Source organism: Cydia amplana, chromosome 5 (assembly GCF_948474715.1).
Source record: "Cydia amplana chromosome 5, ilCydAmpl1.1, whole genome shotgun sequence".
NCBI classification, from domain to species: Eukaryota; Metazoa; Arthropoda; class Insecta; order Lepidoptera; family Tortricidae; genus Cydia; species Cydia amplana.
Genome location: NC_086073.1, coordinates 17,485,018 through 17,504,423, shown reverse-complemented (window position 1 = coordinate 17,504,423; position 19,406 = coordinate 17,485,018). Strand labels below are relative to the sequence as shown.

At 35.6% G+C, this 19,406-nt stretch overlaps 1 protein-coding gene across 3 annotated transcripts in view; it reads right to left on the bottom strand.

Moving 5' to 3' along the window:
• LOC134648323 (pseudouridylate synthase RPUSD2-like) overlaps positions 1-19,406 on the bottom strand; it is a 625,507-nt gene that overhangs the window by 249,741 nt on the left and 356,360 nt on the right. The window contains exon 1 of one of the 3 annotated variants that reach the window (XM_063502827.1): positions 18,052-18,270. The exons of the other annotated variants lie outside the window; for them this stretch is intronic. The gene's annotated coding sequence lies outside the window, so the exon portion shown is untranslated. Of the gene's footprint in view, positions 1-18,051; positions 18,271-19,406 lie in introns of those variants that run through there. 3 annotated transcript variants of the gene reach the window in all.

The window sequence follows — 19,406 nt, the reverse complement described above, 5'->3', positions numbered from 1 at the left end:
TAAACTAAGAAGCACAATGGAACTTTAAAGCGTAGTCTAATTTTAGCGTCAATGCAGGCACTTACGCCATTACAAAACCACTTTAGACACGACAAAGTCTTTAATGACTGAATCTAGTTATATAATTTCCTTTTCCTAATTAAACTTAACTTTGTCTTAACTCCTGTACGTTTCCCCGCGTAAAGAAATGTACAATTACACTGTCAACCTGATGCGGTTAGTTAGTTACCGACCAAGAAGTAACGCATATACCTTCGCGGAAAAGAGTACGTTTGAGAATCCAGCGTTGTTATTCAAAACGCGCATGCAAGGCTAAAACAAACCAATATAAGTGCGTTCTCTGATCCCACATTGTTGTGAAGAATCTCCAGGTCATAGGTCAACGGTTAAAGTCAGCAATCGCTATCCACTTTATATGGAATGGGAATACACACGGGGCATAATTACTGAAGCATTCAAAGTCAGATCGCGATAAAGGCTCCTATTACATGTTGATAGAGATTTGGCCTAAAACCAGCGACCTGAACTGCCGCGACACCGCATAAATTATTAGAAATATATGTGTAATGAATAAGTACCAATATAATAAATCAGATTTGATAAAAATTGAGACTACTTAAATACTCTATTTTTAGAAAATTATTATGTTGTAAAATTTCCTTAATGAGGCTCGAGTTCCTACAGAGAGGTAGTTAATATTAAATAAAAATATGATTTACCACAAAATTAATATTAATGTATCGTAAAAAAATATTATTTACTATAAGTTTTGGTAGAATTTTTGCTACGTTTTGCAACATTTGAAATATTACCCTGCTAATATTCTAAGGCCCTTCTCTCACGAGGCTACTCTCAAGCGATTTGTGTTTCGTACGCGTATCCTACGAGTCGCTTGTGAGTAGCCGCCATATTTATTCACTTCCTTTCGCACACGACGCGACGCGTCGACGACGCGTTTGATTATCAGTCGCAAGTTGCGACTCGCAACTCGCATCGCCCGATACTGTCTTGCTGGTCGCACGTGACTCGAGTCGTATACGCGTCCTATACAAAATGGAGGCGGAACAAACTTTTATTATTAATTTTCTCTTGAAAAAGAGTCCGCAACATAAATGTCAAATAACTTTGAGTTTTTCTTTATTTATTTATGCCATCTAAATTATGAGTGGCCATCTAAACCTTACGCCCCTTACGTTCACGTGATCGCCTTACGCTGTCTCGAGTTTATCATTCCCCCCCCCCCCTCAGAAAGTGCCCAGCGCCGCTAAAGAAGTTTTCACTTCAAAAACAATTTTGACAGGTCAGGAATTATATTTTTATTCTATTTAAATTTCGTCTCGTCTCGCGAGAGACGGGCCTAAGCAACTAATTTGACGGATGTCGATTTGCATACAAAGGGCTGTCTAATTAAAATTGGATACCTCTTAGTTTTTTGTAAAATGGACACCAGCAGAACTGTTTTAAACACCTTATTTACTACATTTAGTAAAATAATGCAACTTACAAATCAATGCGTTGCTTTATATAACGTAACCGCCATAAAACTTATCTATTCACTATATTTTGTCGATTAAAACATCGTAAACACTCATGCAAAAAAGTGGAATGCTGTAATGACCATAACAAATAAATGTATGTAGGTATAATGGCGCTTACTCCAAAAAAGATATGCCAATGTAGATAAATGCATTACTTTGTAAGGTAAACGCCGTAAACCTAAGTTTTTTTTATCTATTCAAATAATATATACGCAAAACGCAGTACTTATACATAAGTAACGTCGCAATTTGAGCAAGTTTAAAATTGGCACGAGGCGATTAGCAGACAAGTACTAATTTTGTCTATCGAAACTCCAAGAATCAATAAAAATATAAATCCATTGATAACTCTTAATCCACGTACTTACAACCAGATAAGGTAGTTAAATCACCATTTACGTACGTTTGAAATATAGGTATATTAGAAACTTGTAACAAAAATTTGGAAATCGATAAGGTGTATTAGGGTAGGTAGTTTCGGAAATCGGCAACCCTGAAAACAGTTTAATAATCACTTGTTTTCCTTTGTAATAATAGGTAGTCCCTTTTCGGAAGTATCCGCCAATTTTTTAGTGTTTTTTCTCTCGCAATTACCCGAACACACCTTACATCAAAATATGACTAAAGTGAGTTGAATAAGTATTGCAGCTTGAACCCTTCTTAAACAATGTCATTGTATTCTTAGGCATTACGACTACCTATATTATAATAATTAAAATTTTATTACTGATACAAGATTTAATAGCACGCAACTACCTACTGACAAGCAAAATTGAAATAAGTACTATTTATAAATAATACATACAATTACCTCCTCAACTACCACAAGAGAAGAGTCTTCTTAAAACTTACCCACACTTGCCTTCCCGCAGGCGTAAAAAGAACGCTGACGAATAGCATAAATAAAACATGTCGGTTACGTTAATATTATCTATGAGAACTAGAACCGGTCAAGCGATAACTAGCCGGGCGTGATCCGGTGCTGTAGTCACTTGGGAGTTAAAGCTAGACTTTAGTTGTAAGTCTTGTAATGCGACGATACGACGAAATGACTTTTCTCAATACGAGTTTTGTGATATACGGTGTTTTGGCATAAGGCGGCAATATAGAAGAGTCACGATTTTTAAATGAAATCGTATAGAAATTGCAGGTAAACCGGTAAATTTAATTTAAATATTTAGCGGTTGCATAAAGTGTCATTCAATAGAACTTGCTAACTATGTAAACAAACCGCCATACTAAAATTGACACTAAATGTCAAATTACTAGTAAGTTTTGTTTACATAGTTCGCAAGTTCTATTGAATGACACTTTAATAGCAGGATTATTGTGATAGCTAAGCCTGCAGATTTATTCTAATTAAGTAAGATTAAAACTTAAGGTGGTTCGACTAGGTTACTCAAAGCTTAACCCTCGCTAGATGGTGCCACTTTCGCAAATTTTCATGTTTAATTTTTTTATGGAATGGTCTTGGTATTTGTATACTTAAAACTATGTTTAGCGAACTCTTTAAGTAAATATTGAACTATTAATATAAACATTGAATACTTCATTGTGCAAAAACCACCCTTTAAAGTCGACGGAGTGTTGCTGTCATGCTTTTTCCTACTATAACCAGGCCTCCGTCACTCGCTCACGGCCACGCGCTATATGCCTACCGCTCGGCGTATCGTCGACGATACAACCGACAGAGGGCCGGCGAACGCCCGCCTGAGCGCTCGCACCGCACTGCGCCGCACGTTTCCCGCGCTTACGCTTCGAAATGCCGAAAACACGTAATTATTGTAAACCACCACCACCAAACCACGTAATTTTTAAATAATTTTGACAACGTCGTAATGAATCGGCCTGGTAGCACCGTATTAAAACTTTTAAAAACCGTTGATTTTCCGTCGCTTTGCTCCTGTTTTCCGTATGAGTATTTATTAAAATTATTTACGCGATTTAGGATATTTTCAACTATAAAATTTAATAACAGAGAATTCCGAGAAGGGAAAAATATTATAAATCATTATATAAAAGTAAAAGATATTTGACTGACTAATAAAAAATATGATTGATTCGCAACATTCGTTTTATTACAATAATCATCGTATTAGGTACAATAGGTACCTACAACCCTAGCGCATTCTTACGATGACGCGTTGGCACGTGACTCGCACGGCGGGCAACACAGTCTCGACTCTTTGTGCGCGTACATATGGTACATTTCTTCTCGTCCTGAGCAGCAGGTATTATTATTAAGATTTTGTAGGCTATTATAGCGTAGGTATTTTCGCTTTTGTATGGGAATGATGCATCTGTTACGTAGTAACTATTTATTAATCTGTGCTATAACTCACACATGCAAGCAGTGTTTCCGTGATGCTTATAGTAGACAATTTCACACAACGTAAGTATACTGCAATAGCGTTACGGTATGTTCGTGGAAATACGTGCAAGAGGATTGGGGTTCAAGACTGGTGCGAGTAGGTAATTTCTTTTTGTTTATTTTTGTCCTTTTTGTGTTATCTTACCTTTAAACGAGCAATTATTATATATATATTTATTTATATATTTGGATGATATCAGAAACGGCTCTAACGATTTCGATGAAATTTGCTATAAGGGGTTTGATCTCTTAGCTAGGTCTGATCTGTGAAAAAACGCGCATTTTTGGGTTTTTGTATAATCTCTTCTTCCTCGCATGGGGTCCGCTTGGCAACTAATCCCAGAATTGGCATGGGCACTAGTTTTTACGAAAGCGACTGCCCTGACCTTCCAACCCAGAGAGTAAACTTATTGGGATTAGTCCGGTTTCCTCACATTGGTTTCTTTCACCGAAAAATAGGTATCGGTATATAAATAGGTTCCGGTAAATAGGTATCAAATGATATTTCGTACAAAAGTTCCGAAAAATCATTGGTACGACGGTACGAGCCGGGGTTAGAACCCGCGACCTCCGGATTGCAAGTCGCACGCTCTTTCCGCTAGGCCACCAGCGCTTCCCCCAGATATTCAGTATCATCATCATCACTATCACTACATAGTATAAAACAAAGTCGCTTTTCTGTCTGTCTGTCTGTATGCTTAGATCTTTAAAAGTACGCAACGGATTTTGATGCGGTTTTTTTTAATAGATAGAGTGATTCAAGAGGAAGGTTTATGTATAATTGGTTAACCCGTGCGAAGCCGGGGCGGGTAGCTATTATCAATAAATTACATTATCAACGTTTAAAAAAAAAAATCAATACCTGATTTTCACAGATTATGATCTTTTTGGGTTCTTCCAACTCAGAATCACTAGCATATTCTTGTTGAATCCTGAAGCTAATATAAAAACTATGTCCCAAATATTTGTATAGAAGTTTTAGTTTCCGCTACGTCACGCAGGCTGGGAAACATTTTTGATACTAAAACCTGACGTGATGACCGACATTTTAGGATATCTTTTTATGCTAGGATGGAGAATACCTACTGACGATTCTTAGTAGAAAAGCCCAAGGAAGTCCAGTTTGTAAGTGTCAGGTATCAGTTTTTTTTAAAGCGCTAATAGTTTGTTCTACAAGTAAAGCAATCCCTTACTGCCCAGCCTCTAATAAAGTAGTAGGTAATTGTAAAATAAAATAAAAGGAAATCATTTTTTTTTAATTCAAGTACCTACAGTACAGTTTTTTATATTTGTTATCCGTAGTAGTCCCTGTAACTGAAAGAAATATAATATCATGAATCATGATAGAAAAAAATATTAGGAAGAAAGATGATGCAACAATATGGATTCTAATAAAGTTATAATCAAGTTATAATTTACATTCCTGGTAGTAACTAGTAATAATTGTGTTTTTCATTCATAGACAAAATTCCATTATTTTCAACCACAGGAAATTTTATACATTTCTTTTTTATTGCTGTGAGGATGTCCTGATTGTAAAAATCAAAAAGATTAGGTAGAGTATAATTTCTAATTATCTTTGTAAAAATTAAACGAATACGCTTAGCCCATACTTAATCCATCGATTTTTGAAAATAAGAAAAATTAAATAAAAATAAAAAACTCTACACGAAATTTAGTTGTAAAAAAAAAAAATACAAAAAGTTATGTCCCAGCATACAATGACTGGGGTTTGAACCGGGAACCTTCCGTTTGTAAGCAAAAAAGCGACTGTTTACAAAACGCGCCATGATAGTTCTTAGCTAAGCTGACGAACTTCGGGTACTTATTCAAAAAAATCGGGTAGTGCAACAAAATTGCACTAAACATGACGGCACTTCAAATTCGCGCCGTGGTCAACCCGGCAACGTCGGAAATGGTATGGCAACGTCGCAAATGTATCCGTACACGACATTTGTGACGCACACATACGTAAAATTGATGAAAAGTTAACTATGATTTTTGCATGATTTCTGTATGAAACATTGTTTTCCTATTCATTTAGCGAAAATGAATATTCGAAAGAAGATAAATGCGGAAATATTTATGTAGTAATAGTGTGTAGTTACTTAATGAAAGTCGATTGAATTTTGTATGAAAATCGAACCACCTTAACAGTCGAGACTAAAATATAAAATATTTATCAGTTACAAAATATACAATTACACTCAGTATTTTTATAAACGGCCATATCTGGAGGCTATCAAATCGTCCGGCTTCAGGCCAAATTACAAACAGGTTCCACAAGTACTGTTAATACAATTAACTGTTATGCGAGTCTTGATGTTGTATCTTCAAGGCGAGCACAAACGCCCGACACTTGGCCTAGGCCGTAAAAAGTATATTAGTGTTACGGCTTTTACGACCCTTAGTAATATGGTTTTACGACTTTTGTACCGCAAAAAATCGATATGGTTCTAACGCGAGTTGTAATATTTAACATCTATGTTTTTAATGGAGGCTAAGTAATAACAACAAACAACTTTAGTTTAAGTAAGTAAGTACTTATAAGAATTGCCATGCCCTTGTAAGCCCTCATGTTTAAAACTTTTATTTCATAAGATCTTATGAATCAATCAAACTACTTGAATACTTAATAAACATTTTCATTTACTGTTATTTATAATAAACTTGAATTGGCAACTACAGCCAAATTAACGCTGATGCGACTTTCCATCTATTTGGTCATTTAATTAAAAGCTCCATTTTAATACCAACCATTATTCAAGTCATTGGATTTAATTAAAACTTAGCTATCGCTATATTTTGTTCATTCAAATATTGTAAGCACTTGCAACAAAAGTAAAGTGGCGTAACGACCATAACAAATGGACACAATTTTTCATAGCATATACTCAGTACTCATTAATTTCAATTGATGTTCTTTTGAGCTCGATATCAATAGCAGTACCATACACCCAATCAAACCGACTCAACACGTAAATTCGGGCCGAACTTCCCTTGATCTTGTACCGGACAAAATAAACCGATCCCTGATTAATTAGGCATTTAATCCACTTCAAATTTACACTCTAATATAATACCTTTAAGATCTGTTTTGGAATGGAACGGTTGGTATGTTTATTAATCGTTATATCGGCGTACCGTGACTGGATTTGTTTTGTTTAGGCGAAAAAGGTTTTGTCCCGGGGCGCTAGGCGTATGTCCGTGATATATCAGGGTTGTCAGAGGGTCAAATAAGATGTTTGGGGTTTTACTAACTTGTATACTTTTAGGGTTGCGCCCACAAATGTTTATCGTCCTTTTTTGTGTCTAGACAACATTGTTGGTGAAGACTACATTACTGTGCCTGGAAGTAGAATATTAAGTTAATAGATAACTTACCTTGTTAAAAAAACACTAAGGTAAAGTCACATAAAGTGAAAGATGTAGGCGCATTTCAAGTAAAATATCTCTTGTCTAAAGTTAATTTACATTTTATTTATAGTCTTGAAACGAAACTACTTTAATTTTATTTAGATGCAAACATTTTCGCGTGTTACTTTAGCACAAATGGCAATATTTATTACAATAGAACCACGCAGCGGAACCTTCGTGCGTTTTTTATTATCTTATTTAATGCTTAGGTTAAATGCCGTAGGGATGGATTCGTTAATAACAGGCCGCAGTTAAAACAACGTACGAGGGGTATTCAAAATATTCTCGGTATGAGAATGAAAACAAACAAGTACGAAAAGTTTGATATTTTTATTTTTCAATATACTCCCCCCCTATGTTCATACACTTAAAAGATCGATCAATTATTTTTTTTAATCCCTCGTAAAAATATTTTTTATCTTTCGTGTAAAAATGCTCCTCCACTGCCGCCTTCAATGCTTCATCGTCAGAAAATTTATTTCCACGCAGATCCTTTTTAAGATTGGGGAGCAAAAAGAAGTCGCTGGGGGCTAAGTCCGGACTATACGGTGGGTGAGTAACAGTTTTAAACCCACGTTCAACAATAGCTGCCTTGGCAATATGAGCAGTATGGACGGGGGCGTTGTCATGCAGAAGCAGAATACCTTTGGTTAACTTTCCTCGCCTCTTTTCTTTAATTACATCCTTTAATTGACGTAGAATGTTAGCGTAGTACTGTCCTGTGATATTTACACCTTTTTCTTTATAATCGATTAGTAATACTCCTTCACAATCCCAAAATATCGTGGCCATGACCTTGCCAGCTGAAGGGATGACCTTCAACTTCTTGGGATGAGCTGAACCCTTAATGTGCCACTGCATGGACTCTTGTTTACTCTCTGGGTCATAATGATGAACCCAGGTTTCATCTCCAGTAACTATTCTTTGCAGCACCTCATCAGGATTTTCACCGCACAGGTCAATAAAATCGGAACAACAAGCTACACGCATGTCTTTTTGAAGCCGAGTCAGCATTCGCGGAACCCATCTTGCACTTACTTTTGACATATTAAGATGGTCATGTATAATATCATGTACGGTACCAATAGAGAGATTGGTTACTTGTGCTATAGATTTTACCTTCACTCGACCATCTTCCAATATAAGTTTTTCCACTTTATCAATATTTTCTTGTGAAGTAGCTACTACAGGCCGGCCAGGTCTAGGGTCATCTTCAATACTCTCCCTTCCGCGTTTAAACTCGCTTGACCACTTTTGAATGGTAGATAAAGAAGGAGCAGACTCACGGTAAACACAATCCATTTCCTCTTTTATGGTTTTTTGATTTTTACCCTGTTTTGTCAAGAATTTTATCACGCATCGATGTTCTAATTTAGTTAACATTGTCAATTCGCACAGGATGTTCATGTTTGTTCAGCAATTGCAGAAAAACAAAAGACTATCTCGGTTCGAATTATACTTTTTTTTAATGTCAATGAATAAACCTTAGCGGCCAGTAACGAAAGAAATTTTAGAAGAGGTCGTAAGATATCAATACCGAGAATATTTTGAACGCCCCTCGTATAAATTGTCGTAACGCACAATACATAGTGCATTTTTCATCCGTTCATCTGCCTTTAGCAACGCTGCTGCGCTGCCTTTTGCGTTATTTATTGCTGTATGATACGTCATACTGCAATAAATAACGCAAATTGGTATACGGCTCCGTGGTTAATAAACTATATTTGACAGTAAAAGCTATTATTTACATTTAACAGATAACCGCTTGGTAATAACCCGCATGGGCATAGACTGCTAAACAGATCGATATACGTCGTAAATGCATATAAGCCAATAGTTACTTACGACCATTTTATATTTAAGCACGTCATATAGCTTAGCATAAGTAGGCAAATGGAAGGTACAATGTGGCTTTGAAAAATGTTTGTAAGAAAGCCTTATTCTTATCTTCTCGTAAATGTGGACGTAAGTGTCATTAAATGTGTTTATTTTAAAAGTTCAAAATACGTTTTCGCTTTTCAGCTTCTAATAAACCAACATCATTATACAAACGTCTCTGCAAGGTGCTAAAAGTAATTCATGTATAGATTCCCATTGTTTTAAGTTCAGACAGGTATTAATGCCACAACTTCCTAACCTAACAATACAGAAGTAGAAAATACGGTCCATAAATTTACGTACATTCTCGTACTGCCTGTATTTCGCATTGTTGAATTTATTTATTACCACGCAAAGTTATGTGTAAGAAAATATAGGTACTCATAATATAGATTTGTACATTTTTATGTACTATTCATACTTGACTACTTTCACCCTTAATCAGGCGTGTCTCACTCCGCGATTTCGTCGCTTTACTACAGGTAGCTAAAAGTACATCCGTTCGGCCCCACTTTTGGGGAAAGCCATAAGCCGCGCGTGGCGCTGTCGCCACCTAGCGGCCATATCTGTGCTGATCGTAACAGACGCGTTTTGTTTGAGAGTGAGTCTTCTGTACTTAGTACTATTATTTATTCTGTGCCTTAATACGCTTGATAGAGGATTTTTAAATAAATAAAAATAACCAGTACCTAATAGTTAGTCTTTAAATGAACAGATATTTTCTCGCTTCGCATTCTCAAGAGACAGGCAGTCGGCAATGACACTAACATACATGTATGTACGTACCAACATATTTGTTTATACTTGAAAGTCAATGATGAAAGTCCACGCCACGCCATTCAAAAACATAAGATTCTAGCAATTAGTGTTACAATCGCGTAAAAATCAAAATACACTTACGTCTTAACGTATGTACTTACGACTAGGTATAGATTAGTGCAAAATCAATGGCACCACAAATATGTTCGCATGGTCATTACCGGCGAATAGGCCAAATTGTTTGCATCCTGAGCTCGGTGCTACTTTATACTTTTTCCGTCCCATAAAATACCTCAAAGAACGTATCCGGTAATTTTATAGCTATTTGTAATTTACTGGGTGTCTGTCGGTAATTTATTCGTTTGCTGTTAAATTGTATCTTTTTAGGTCGTATTGGAGCGTGCGGGAAGAAAAAAATAATTTATGGAAGAATAGGCATTTTTTGGAAGTTTCAACAGTTTAACTTCGTTGCGTTAAACTCACGTGAAAGAAGTTGTGATACTTTTAGGAATAAAAGGTTTTGTCTAAGTATCGAATAACTCAAAATTCTCAGGGGGCCTACCGCCAACTTCGATAATGGAAAGTGTATATTTGCCACTGCAATAAATCGTGCGACTACATGAGTGGAAGATGGTAATATTACTAGGTTTTTTTACTAGGTGAACCTTGACGCTTACGTTCAAAATTTTGCATTTGTATTAATCATAGTGTCCTAACGGCCAACGTAAGGTTCCTTTTCTAAATGTCACGTTTGGCCGAAAGGCTTAGCTAACGACTTTTTAAGTTGCAGACACAGTCATGTCGATTCTTCGTAGATTATATTCTCAAGGGTAAGTATATTTCAATATCACATATTAACCAGAATGATTCTAACCAGCTCCGAGGCCGCGGCTTCCTTTTGAGAACAACGATTTCTGTGCTCGCGCAAGTTCTGACGTCTAATCTACAGCTTATCTATGTAGGATATACACTTCAGTTACAGCCTTCTAGTAAATTTTATATACATTTATACATAGTTTACAATATTGAGATATAACAGATTTTTTGTGTTGCTTAATCATAAACGTGGCTACAACAAAAAAAAAATATGATATATGAGGCAAACGAGTAGACGGATCACCTGACGGTAAGCGATTACCGCCGCCCATGGACACCCGCAACACCAAAAGGGTTGTAAGTGCGTTGCCGGCCTTTAAGATGGGAGTACACTCTTTTCTTGACTAATATGACGTTATACTCTTCTAAACAAACTAGTTCTTTACTCGTATCATTTAGTTGATATTTCCAAACCGGTGCTATACGACGGTATTTTGCTTAAGCTGGCAAACTTACAGGTGAACTTGACATTTTAACCTGTTATTAATTTTTTAATATCTGGGTTATCTTTATAAATAAATGTTTGCTTAGAGCAAAGACTAGTCTTCTGCATATGCAAACAATTGTAATGTTAGTTACATAAATTCAACTGTATAATAAATTTATATCGGCACCAACAGCGTACGAAAATGTTTTTGCTTTTACAATTGTAATATTAAGAAAATTCAGGCGTTGACTATTTTATTGTTTCAATAATAAAGTCTAGATTCGACTGATCGAACGGTAAGATTAACAGTTTATGAAAATATAGTTTTATTGTTTTACGTGATAGTGTTGATTGTAAAATCTCGGTTTTATGATTATTTTGTGATCGTGAGAGATGTGATTTAGAAAGAGGTTTCGGAAAATAATTTCAACAATAACCAAAGACCGAAGGGCGTCTTTATACCTACATATGGTTCTTATAATAATATCGCGGAACCCAAACATTTTTTGTTGTAAACAAAGAAAGAAAAAGGTCACGAAAACAAGCCGGGTAACCAAAGCTAAAGGTAACGATACACGAATTTTCCTTAACAACCGCGTAAATCTAAATACAATTTCCGCCAAGTCAAACAGTGATAAAACAAAATCAAAACACGACATAACTGCCAAACATTGCGCGGAACACAAACACCGTAAGACACTGGTGTTAAACAAAGTACAAACACATAAGACGGTGTAAATACATCGTGACAAGGATGACGAGGGGAAACCTATCCAATTACTGACGTTTATAAATAAGGAAAGACATGGATGTAAGCTCGTTTGATGTGATGTTAAAAACGTATTAGATTTGTGTCGTGTTTTATCAAAAAAGGATACATGGCCGTTACGTCACATGTGTATTAGAGCATTTACAATGGCGTAAGCACCAATAACCATAAAAGGTTTCAAAGCACTATGTCAGTAAGTAAAAGAGCCTAGAGTCAGGAATGTTTTTCAAAAATCTCCGATATTTTCGCCATTTTAGGTTTTTCGTTTAATATCAATGCATATTTAAAACTAAAATGTAAACTTCTAAGTCATTAAAGTTCATTACTCGCATTTATTCACGCTTCAAAGAAAACACGAATCTTAACTGACACAGACGGTACAAAGTAGCAACGCATAATAAGGCGCGTTTTGCTAAAATTAACATAAAAACGCACACCAATAACGTCAAAATTATAGCAGTATAAAATCCCTTTAACGACTGCCGAAAATAACGCGGCATAAGCAACAATGATAATAACCGGCTTAACTTTATTTCTACGTTACTTACACAATTTCGGAGTGGATTCCAGGAGAATTTTTAATCCCTCACGTCCTTATGTTATTTCTGTCCGTTTATCTTTCGCTGTTAATTAGATCGGCCAACTCCCGATTCTTTTTTGTCTTTTTAGGTTCTTTTGTTTAAACGGCCAGTTATGTTAGGCATCTTTAGTGTTTGTTCATACTTATTCCGACCTTTTCATGTAGGTACAGTAAGATGCGGAGATAACTGACCCCCATCTCCACACATAAATTGGTTTGCAGGGGCGTCAGATATCTCTGCAGCTTACTGTACATTACATACAGCCAGTAGACAGTCAGACAACACGACTTTTGACAATAAATCACAATAGGTATCATTAAGCTAATTAACTTATTTTTGTATACAACAACCTTGAATATTGCAATTTTCTGGATCACGTTCAATAACGAAGGCATTTCTTTTGCGAAAGTCGTTAACATATCAGAACTAATGGATTACGTCTGAAGCTAAATTTCCCGATGTTTCAACAAACCGAGTAATTAATCCAAATCTAAAAGAGGGAACTTAAAACAGAGTAACAGCTGCACGAAACACTAAATAGTACAAATAAATCTTCCCCGCAACTTCAAATCAGTGTCACTTGGCAAGTGCAACACATTTTTAATAGAACGCAAAGAGACAAAAGGTTCGAAAGAGTTTTCTTAATTTAAAAATAAGATTCGGAAACTAGTCGTCGGCCAACAATCTGTCGCTGTACGGTTGAAAATAGAATTGGTTTAGACTTACGGACGCTAACGGACGGCATGCATTAGTTTCGATGTTCGTTTCTCGATGGCAGCCACGTGAATCGGCTGCTAGCAATCAGATTTGATTTTGTTTTCCGTCATCGTTTCCGTCAGTTTACTTGTAACACTAAAATCTTAAGAGTAAATTCAGATTCAGTTCTATAGAGCGCATTTGTCAGTTCAAGGTTTTTCAATGGCAGACACGTGAATCTCTGCTTAGCAATCGGAATTAGATTTTCCTGTACCTATTATAGATTTTTTAGGAAGAATGATATTATAATCTAATATTAACGTCACAAAGTCTCACAAACTCACAATTCTCGTGCGTACATTAGGTATGTCAATTTACACGGTTCGTTTCTTGAAGTTATTAGCAAACACGTGTTTTTATAGCTATCGTGTGTAACTAGACATCTTTCGCAAAATTGTAGGAAGGTACATTGAATCGCGCACATTATTACGATTTCTATTTTAGAGTTGGCATTTGCAAAATCAATTCGTAATTTCCGATTCCGCGAAGAATCCTAAATACAAACATCAAAAACGACTATGACCAAAGTATCGCATATTATTTTAGCCGATTCACGTCGAGAACAATAGCGAATCGTATAATTCTGCCGTGTTATGCCGTATAATTTCTCTTAACCTGATTCTGACATAATATAAACACTATCTTATGAGCCTAGGAAACGAGCTTCATTGAGCGAAAAACGATGTTTGTTGTAATTTTAGTGGTTTTGGCACTGTCTAGTCCTAGACATGCATAGTTAAGTAAAACCATCGTGATAAAGGGACTATAAAGACGCCTTTATAGTGTGAAATAATGAAAAAATGTACATATTTATGAACTCGACTACACAGTCGAGTTCATAAATATGTACATTTTTTCATTTTAAACCATTTCAATAAGGTGAAACAATATAGGTACTTACACTCGACAGTAAATGTTTAATTTGTAACAAAAACTTATACCTAATGTCGCTTACGACGGTATTAAGTAAGAATTGTTAAAATTGCGGCATAAGCGCCAATGTATACGAAAATGCATCGACACAAAATTTAGTTTTTATTATGATACTTACTAATAGCGACCCGCCCCGGCTTCGCACGGGTTAACAAAATATACATACAGCTTTCTCTTGAATCACTCTTTCTATTAAAACCGCATCAAAATCCGTTGCGTAGTTTTAAAGATCTAAGCATACATACAGACAGGCAGCGGGAAGCGACTTTGTTTTATACTATGTAGTGAAATACCTACCTAACATTCTAAACTAATAAACTTGGTCAACAGCATTTGCAACATTCACTGTCAATTTAAATTTTTAATAAATACTAGTATTTCAGAATGGTTTTGGTCAAAACTAACTAAAAACCGTGTAACTACAAATATCGTTTCTAATAGCATTTCAAAACACTTCGGCCTATCATCAATGTAGTTTAAATATAATAATAATAATTTGTATTTCGCAGAAAGAGAGAAATATTGTATTCCCCGACTATAATTTTATCAGAATTCGGCATTTATATTTTTGTGCATAATATACAACGCGATGAGTTGGTGATTGCGCATTGTACAATGAAAAGCTTTTAAGTAATGCTTGTATACTTAATTAAACATTTACATTTCCACAATAAAATCAAATATAAGCATCAGCACATTTTTGCTGCTGTCTGAGCCGGTATTACTTTATGGAAATTCATATTTTCGCAATAAGCGCAAAGATTATTAAGTACGTTGTTCATTTTTGTTTTTTGAATAGGTGACATGATTCGGAGTTCCTAACTCTGGGACAATGAATTTGCTTTAAAATATTAACCCAACTGGATCAAAAGATGACAGGTGATATCGAAACTCGGCGGAGTGAAGTGACCCATTTCATTCACTTGTAACACGTGTGAACTTATTAACACTACGCGTGTGAGCTATGTAGGGTTGCCAGATGGTCGGGATTTGGCGGGATTCTCCCGATTTTTAGCACGTGTTCCCGATTCCCGACAAAGATAAAATTGTCCCGAAAAACAGCTTCACGTTATAAAACAATAATTTCAAGTTCCTTAACTGTCGTCGAGCGAGCGAGCGACCCGCGTCGAGCCCGTCAGCGCGGCATGGTGAGATTGGGCAGAGCAGCTGACGTAGTGCCAATAATGTAAAATATCGTTGTTTTTAATACAATTACTTTAATTTGAATGTTTCTTTTTTCCCGACTTAAGTCCCAAAATCCCGAAAGAATTATATTTTTTCCCGATAATAGCGCCTTTCGATCTGGCAACCCTAGAGCTATGTGACGAACTTTTTTACAGTACTTACTTAGAAATGTCGAGCTTGTTGGGCCGATTTTTATTTACTTCTCGATTTTTTATGTTAGATTTTGATAAAATTCAGTAAGCTTGAAGAGCTCTTTATTCTGGGCGGAATAAATCGGGATTTGGGACAAAAAAATGTAGGTACCTATGTAATTTTCCCTTAAGTTACGAAAATTCCATACGTTTTCGTAACTCAGAGGAAGATTTTTTAGGACATACGACGAAATTGCGCTAATACTGTTAGAATTGTAGAATAATAAGAAATTATATACGAAATCTAATGAAAAAACCGACAATAAAAAAGGAAATCCGGCCTATTAGGATCAGACAGAACTTACACAGTTAAGTATTTTAAATAATGGAACTACCTCTTATGTTATATCGAGAAACGTAATATTTTCTCGATCAAATCAAATAGAGTCTGTGCGGAAAGAGAACAGTCGTGGAATGTATTGGGCCCCATACATTCCACGACTCTTCTCTTTACGCATAGACTCTATACCTTGTACATTCAATTCTGCATTAATTATGTGTAGGTAGGTATTATGTATTAATGATATTGTTATCTCAGTAATCAATTATTCACATGAGTACGTTATGAATTTCGGAACAATGAATTTTGCCTTACAATAAATAAAAATATTTTCATCCCACGACATTAGGAACCTCTAATAATGTGTTTTTAATTATCTTCAAGTGACGTTTTCCATTAATATTCTACGGCGAAAGATAATTTGCATTCAACGAAAAGACAATAGCCTTATTTCTAAACGAAACCTTCGCGTAATTAATTTGAATTTATCGGAAGGGAAATACATTAGGTAGTTTTATCTTGATTCAAAAGTAAGATATTTCTTTATCTTAATATATTGTTACTTTCGCCAGACTCGTTTATGTGAAGTAAATGAGAAATGTTTGATATTAGGGTAAATTGATGGTTTTACGATTAGAATCCTAAGATAAGTTTCTACTACATATTAAATAATAAATAATAAAGGGATCTATATTTGTAAATAGGTTGTTGAAGATTGACATGAAAAGGTCGGCCCAAAAATTACTTATTACTTATTTTATTTATTAGTTTATTCTATCATTTTGTATGGCAACATCAAGGGTTAACTGGAAGAGATCCCTGAAAGGGATAAGTTCGCCTTTGTACTAATGATGTGTGTTCTTTCATGTTTTATGTTTCTTTTTGTACAACAAAGTATTTTACTACTACTACTACTACTACATCATCAACCTCTGGGTGTCATTTGTTTTGATATGTGATTTTTTATAAGAATACGCGAAGATTGTTACCTAAGTACCACTTAAATAGAGTAATACCTACAAATAATAAACTTCACACCTACCAGCTAATTCTTGACGCCTGAATTCATTGCAAATAGACATATTTGGATTTTTTTTTATTGTAAGATCCATAATTTGTCGAATATTATTATTATTAAATTATTTGATAATTTAAGCTCTTCATGTACTTACCTAAAAATAGTAAAAATGATAATGGGATACCTTTGCAGTTTTTAGGGTTCCGTAGCCAAATGGCAAAAAACGGAACCCTTATAGATTCGTCATGTCTGTCTGTCTGTCTGTCCGTCTGTCCGTCTGTCCGTCTGTCCGTCTGTCTGTCCGTCCGTATGTCACAGCCACTTTTCTCCGAAACTATAGGAACTACACTGTTGAAACTTGGTAAGTAGATCTATTCTGTGAACCGCATTAAGATTTTCACACAAAAATAGAAAAAAACAATAAATTTTTGGGGTTCCCCATACTTCGAACTGAAACTCAAATTTTTTTTTTTCATCAAACCCATACGTGTGGGGTATCTATGGATAGGTCTTCAAAAATGATATTGAGGTTTCTGATATCATTTTTTTCTAAACTGAATAGTTTGCGCGAGAGACACTTCTAAAGTGGTAAAATGTGTCCCCCCCCCCCCCCTGTAACTTCTAAAATAAGAGAATGATAAAACTAAAAAAAATATATGATGTACATTACCATGTAAACTTCCACCGAAAATTGGTATGAACGAGATCTAGTAAGTAGTTTTTTTTTTATACGTCATAAATCGCCTAAATACGGAACCCTTCATGGGCGAGTCCGACTCGCACTTGGCCGCTTTTTTGTAAAGTTGATTTACCTAGGTAAGTTAGTTACATTTTTTATTATTAATAAGTACTTAAAGGAAACATAACCGTCTATAAATGTGAGTTAATATGTGTTCAAAACGCGAAGGTTTTAAATATTATACTTAAAGGAAAGCTTAGAATATGATATGATAACATAAAAAACTGAAGAAATAAAATGTTTTTTTTTATTACATTTTTTTGCTAACCTATCAATAGCACAGTATCAATAATTCCTAAAAACCTCAATCAGAAACATAAATCCAATACTCACGTTTAAAAAGCCGGTATTGCAACCAAAATCCTCAAAAATAATAAACAAAATTGTTCACGAAACACAAACAGACTCAACACTCCAACAACATAAAAATCACAAACGATATACGATAAACCCGATATTATTTGCAAATCGGATTTGAAATACGTAAATTTACGCGGGAAACAAGCCAGAGAAGTACACGTCCTTCACGCACGGTGGCTCGGGCTAGACTAAAGCGAACTATGAAATTCACTAGGCACCTGCAATGCGTGCGCTGATGACGAAGGAGAGAGACAGCTTTATGCAAATTTCAGGTTTGTAGACAAGGACGGGGTTTACACACGTGGTTGCGAGGGGTAGCTTCAGGAAAAGGCGCTTCGAGCGAATGAATAGGACATTTTACAGAAGGAAAAGTGACGTTGGTATTTTTTTTTTGTATTGTTCCATGACAATGGAACTGTTTTCGTGATTTTTACGGTTACTGCCGTGCTGGGCTGTAGTTCCAGTTGGTTCTTAGCTTAACGCCTCGGGGGACATGTGCGTGACCTTGAAAATCGTGAGATGGCTTGAAATTCGAACGTACACTGATAGGCGTAGGGCAATTGCGCTAGTTTTCGTCCAGCTCTAGTTTCCGCTTTTCGTCCACTTGCGAAATTTGAATATAAACCTACATTGCTGCACAAATTTGTACAATGTCTAAACAATATATATCTATCTACATAATAATTATATTTTGCAAGTAGCAAATTAAAAATGAAATGCATTATTTGCTAATCCGTCAAGTGGACGAAAACTAGAGAATGGACGGAAACTAGCGCACCTATTCTGATTTTAATAACAGGTTATTAGTTAGATCTGGATTTGGATTAGTTATGGATCTGAGTTGACAGATTCGATCCATAACTAATCTAGATCTAATTCTTAACCTGTTATTAAATCAGAATACGCCTGTTAGTCGTCGCTACTCGCTTAAGCGACAATTGTCGCTGATCGCTGTCGGTCAGACGTCCATGAACCTATAATATTACGGACAGAGTTTCGCTTACAACACAACTGTGATTCCAACATCCACCAGTTTCTAAGTATTTACGCGTGACACACACACATTGACAGCCCACATCCACCAGTTTGCCGTCAGACGAATCGAAACGTCATTGAAGTAAACATATCGAAGAAAAATATAAAATATGCCGGCATGCGTAGTTAAATCCTGCTAGAATTGTACCGATCGAAAGAAAAAAAGTCACGGAATAACTTTTCATACTTAAGTTTATCAATTAGTACGTAAAATCACGATAATTTGTTGTTTATAAATTATCAAACTTCAAAACAGGAGTGTGACCAGTAACATGAATAGGGTAATTTCCCGA